Below are 6000 nucleotides of genomic sequence, written 5' to 3' on the forward strand. Positions count from 1 at the left end.
TAGTGTCCCCGCAGCCCGAGGGCATCCCCGCCCTCCTGGGTCCTGCTCTAATTCCTCGCGGTCCCCTCCCCCTCGGAGGCCTTTTGTTTCTTTATTTCTTTTTCCCCTGTCTTCCTACCTTGATAGAAGTGCGAACTCTTCTCACTGTAGCGTTCCAGCTGGTCTCTCTTTAAATCTCAGGCCGAATTCGTAGATTTTCAGGATGATTTGAAGGTTATCTAGGTAATTTGTTGGGGACAGGTGACTTGGGGACCCTACTCTTCCGCCATCTTGCCCCTCCTCCAGCACAAATTTATTTTTCAGAGTTCTGGAGAGGGAAATCCAAGATTCAGTGTCCGGTAGGTATAGACCTGCCTTCTGATTCATAGACGGCTTTCTCACTGTAACCTCACATGGCAGAAGGGGTCAGGAATCTCTTTGGGGTGTCTTTTAAAAAGGCACTAATGTCATTCCTGAGGGCCCTACCTTGATGGTCTACTCACCTCTCATAGCCCCACCTGCAAATACTATCACCGTGGGAATTAGATTTCAACAGATACATTTTAGAAGGACCCAAACTTTGTTAATAGCACCTGCTCTGCCACAAATACCCCAATTTGAAAAGTGCCTTTAAATGTTTGATTAACATCTGCAGGAAGAATTAAATAAATACTGCTAAATATTGGGGCACTTGGGTGGCTCAGTGGTTGAGTGTCTGCCTTTGGCTCAGATAGTGATCCCAGGGTCCCAGGATCAAGTCCCGCGTCAGGCTCTCCTCGCAGAGACTGCTTCTCCCTCTGCCTATGTCTCTGCCTCTCTGTGTTTCATGAATAAATAAAATAAAATATGTTTTCAAAAAGCTTTAAAAAAAACCCTGCTAAATATTTTCCCAGTACTGTAATCCAGCCAAGAAAAGTTGAGGTGACATTTTTGATTAAGAAGTATTTGTTAGGTAAAGCAATGTTTTTTAAATGTCATTCTTCATTACAACTATATACTGTTGTTGAGATCATAAATTCTTTTTCCTTAGAATGCTTTGCTGAATCTGACATGTATAATCATCTAATTTCACTTATAAATAATTTCGATGAACTTCTGCCCTAATTATGGTCTATATCAATAATATCCTTTCTGTCCATGTTCTTTGCCTCCTTTCCCCTGTCTCTGCTATTTGTGTGTTCTATCCCCTGGATACTTCTCCTTTACTTCCATGGTACCTTACTATTATGTTCCTTGGTGGTTTTCAAGGTCGTACCTCCTGCTGTGCACTATTATGTACATTTCTGTCAGTGAGTGACAGCAAAGAGGAATTCCTAGACTCTTGATCTTGTCAAAGTCACTGTCACAAAGATCAGAATTAGAATCAGTTTCAGTTTATTGCCCACTAAAATCAGAAACAAACACGTTGTAAAAGCACACAGATTCATTCAAAAGAAGCGTAGGCTGACCAATTTTTAAAACTTTTTTAAAAATTCTGTTATTCTAGAACTACAGGTTATTTAGAGAATAATTTGCTGGAGTACATACTTCCCATTTTGGGTCTTTGCTTTTTATTTCTTTACAACTTTGGTTTTCTAACAACTAAGCTAGTGAACATAGTAAAGTTGAAAGTGTCTTTGTGCAGGATTGTTTAACAGAATTTCTAAGAAATGCCTTTTACATGGCTTTCCTTTGAGGAACTTTATCACAAGAAATATGCACCTGATACCCACAACTCTTGGGGGCTATAAGCAAAAGGGCCAAATATTAAGGAGGATGTTCTAATTTTTCATTAAAATTATTTATTCCCAGTCTGAATTTTCCTTTATTCTCAGTGTATTTGGTATAGAATGACAGGATTTCTAAGAGTTAAAGGAAAATCCACTTTATTTTTTTTTATTTTTATTTATTTATGATACTCACAGAGAGAGAGAGAGGCAGAGACACAGGCGGAGGGAAAAGCAGGCTCCATGCACCGGGAGCCTGATATGGGATTCGATCCCGGGTCTCCAGGATCGCGCCCTGGGCCAAAGGCAGGCGCCAAACCGCTGCACCACCCAGGGATCCCGGAAAATCCACTTTAGATGTTTCCTTATTAAGATATAAATAATGTTCTTGCCACTGTGATCTATTGTTACTGGTTTTATTTCCAAAGGTGAGATTTTTTTGTTCAAAGAGGTTATGACTTACGGGGCTAGACATTTTGTGGAAAAGCTAAAAAAGTGATTGGAAGTATTAGATGAGTAAGATAGAGAATTCACCATATTTGGTGAAAGATAAGGATCAGACAGCAAAAATCAAATCGATTTTTGGAGGTATAGTCTTTTGTTGCAATCTGCTAGGCTGTTAGAATTAGAAAATTGTATTATTCCCAGTCTGCTACGAATGTGACTAGTTAGACTAAAAAAAAATAGTTTTCATGATTTTTCTGCTTTGATATACATATTTCTTACATGATATTTTGCAATAATAAAGGACTCCCAAGGAGTTATTTGGTCTATTGTTATAATAATAGTTCTTACCTTACTGTTGAAAACTTTGCAAATAAAATATAACTAAAATCCTAATTTTAAGCATTAGCAATGGAAATGTGATGGGAATTTATGCATTTAAAATTTTATTATTAAAAATAAATAAATAAATAAATAAATAAAATAAAATACAATAAAATTTTATTATTTACCTTATGGCCTTGAAATGGTTTAATTTACTTGTGTATGTGTGTTTCCTCATCTGTAAAATGTAGATAATAAGCTAATTTGAATGTATAAATGGTAATTAGCCATCTAAGTTGTAAAAGTAGAGGTTTATAGTAACCGTATTAATAATATTTGCAAATAGGATAAAATATTTTTTCAGTTCATAAACTTTTAAAGAAGCAGTTAAGTTGCCAGTTGCCCTTCTTATACAGAGTAGGAATATTGTGGTAACACAATATCTTATGTAGTTAAATTATTGATTGCTGACAATATGAAGAAGTTAGGATTTTTTTCAAGTTGGTCACTGTTCTTTATTGTTTTTTTTTTTTTTCAAAAATTGTCCAAACTACTTAGAGTTCTTGTTGTAGAAGAAAGAATGAAGGTACAGTCTTTTGTTAATTAGCATTAGTATCACACAAATAGCCTTTTCTCGTTCCACCACGCATTCTTTCTAGAATTCTTTTCTTTTTAAGATTGTATTTATTTATTTGACAGAAAGAGAGAGAGAGAGCTCACAAGCAGGCAGAGCACAGGGAGAAGGAGAGGGAGAGTGTAGGGCTTGATCCCAGGACCCTGATGCTTAACCAACTGAGGTGGTTGAGGTGGTTCCAGGTGTCCCTAGAATTATTTTCTACTAGGCTCTTGAGTCTCACCAAAGACTCAGTACTCTGAGTAAGTATTTTATTTGTTTTAAGCACTTAGAAAATGGAAACCAAAATCAATTAAGGCTGTATCCTCAAGAAGCTTATCCTTTAAATAACTTGGAGAAAAATAAAGAAAAACAATTACGGTCTAAAGTCATACTGTCACGATAAGGCTAGCAGGATCTTTCTGAGGTACATATGTGGTACCTAACCTATGGGTCAAGGTAAATTAAGGTCGTTTTATTGGTAGGCTAATATCTCAGTCGGTGCTTTGGATGAGTGAACATTGGCAGAGCCAATGTTGAATGGGCAACTACTTAAAGTCCATGAGCCAAGAGACGAATTTCACATAACCAGTTTATCAATTAGTTGGATCCAAGATTTGATCCATCTCATGGATCTTAAGCCTTTGTAAGTAGCTTGATTTTATCTTAAAGAATATTAAATGGTGCTCACAGATTTTACAAATTTCAAATATATACATGGTCAATTTTGTCTTTTAAAGCATTCCCTGGAAGCAATTTGGAGTATCTATTACAGGATGGATAAGACTAATGTCTGAGAGATGTAAAAGAATTTGGTAACTTGTTATGTCCAAGTTGAAGTGGCCAGTGAGCAGTTGAGTGCTCCGGTCTGAAGGTCAGAAAACATTTTATGTCAGTGGTAAATTTATAGCCCCTGGAATTAATATCTGGATTATCTTTATTTCCAGTGCTCTTGGTATTCAAAGACAGTAGAACTGACTTGAGACCACCGTTTCAGATTCTAATATTCTGGAGAATCAGTCAGAAAACTTCTTAAGGGCTTTTAGTAAATATTTAGGCTTCTTGGCCTTATAGTTTCTCTCAAAGCTACTCAACACTGCTGTTGTAGCTGGAAAGCAACCACAGACAAATGTAAATGAGTGGATGTGGCTGTGTTCCAATAAAACTTTATTTACAAAAGAAGGCACATGGGTCTCTGGCTGTAGTTTGCCTTTTGGAACATGGCTAATAGAATTAAAACCATAATACTTTAATTTCAGTATATTTGGTGGAAGGAGTAGATCTTTAACTTTATTACATACTCTGAAATTTCTTCCCTTTGGTCTCTCTTTTTTTTAATACATATAATTAGTTTTACCATGGGTCATGGACAAGAAGACCAAATCATATGGTGATAACCCAGAACAAATATACTAGACATTTGGAATAACAGCATCTTATACATTCATAATGATGAGCCAGTAGCATTGTCTGTGAATGTGAAGTCCATAGATGCTTAACATGAGTTATTTTACCAAAAAAAAAAACCCAAATTATTCTAAGTTCTAAAAATATATATATATATATATATATATATATATATATGTCTGACATTCATTAAACTGATTTGGATTAGGTCTTGGTTGAGGTTGCTATTATTTTTCTGTCTTTTTTAATGGAATAGTACATTCTATTTTTCAGTTACCAACTCGAAGTGGATTAGCAACAAATTTTTAATTTCTCAAGTTAAAATAGGATACAATTATGACTTTACCATTAAATTATTTTCTTCTGGGATTTTAACTAAGAGTCTAACATTAATTCTAATTGCAGCTCTATTAATAAATACCGAAGAGAATGCTCTCCTACTAGTATGTATAGATGTATGGCCAGCAGAGGTAATTGCAAACAGCCACAGAAAAATGCTTTTAAGGCTTTGCTGAAACACAGATGCAAACAATGTGGCATAGTTGGAAAACTGAAATCAAAACCGCTGGCCTATCAACCTTGCATGCAGCTTTAAGAAATATTCTTTGCTTAAAAACAAACCTGAGTTGACTCTAAGCTCCAAAGAGTTATGAACAGAAACTAGTCTTGAAAAAAAGGCTGAAGGTTATAATCAAAGGGCATATTTTGTGTGTGCCCAGTGGGGAAAGCACTTTGGAAACTACCTTGGCTTTTGAGCCGCACAACCTTAGATCACATTCACTGTCAGATAGAATGTCTGCAAACCTGGAGAAAAACATCAAAAGGGTCTCTCTCTCTCTCTCTCTCTCTCTCTCTTTTTTTTCTAATGGTATGTGAAAAAATAAAGATAAGGTTTGAAATGTTTTTCTCTGAATTAGAGTTAAACATATGACGGATTCTAGCTTGGAGAAAAAAGTGAAATTCCTTGAAGTCTAGCTTTTTGAAATGTAATTCCTATGCATAGATCGCAGGATGTATCTTCATAACACATGCCAGGAACATGGTCAAGGATGGAAATGCCTGGTTTAGTTGTCCTTAGTTTGATTAACTTTTGCAGAGGGTGACAATAATATCTACTGAATGCCAGGCTAATATGTGTACATTAAGATACATAATCTGATCTTCACCACTATATTTCAAAGTTAGTAATGAGTTATTTTTATTAATGAATTATAATTATTAATACTTCTAAAGAACCTATTATAATAAAATATTAAAAAGATGAAATATAAAAAGGAAGTCACAAATGCCACTATTTTAATTTGTCTACTTTGTTTAAATATACGAATGTCTTCCAGTGTTTATGAAGTTAGCAGCTTAATTTCTCTCACTTCATCTTGGCCATCCTACATCCTTGCATCAACTATCCCTTAAAGTATTTTTCATCTGCCAATTAGTGTCCAATAACATGTTGCTTAGATTTGAAAGTTTAATCAAATTCATTCTTTCTGCATATTTAATGTACATATAATTAGTGCTGGCTATATA

This window comes from Vulpes vulpes, unplaced genomic scaffold, assembly GCF_048418805.1.
Source record: "Vulpes vulpes isolate BD-2025 unplaced genomic scaffold, VulVul3 Bu000000642, whole genome shotgun sequence".
Classification (NCBI taxonomy): Eukaryota; Metazoa; Chordata; class Mammalia; order Carnivora; family Canidae; genus Vulpes; species Vulpes vulpes.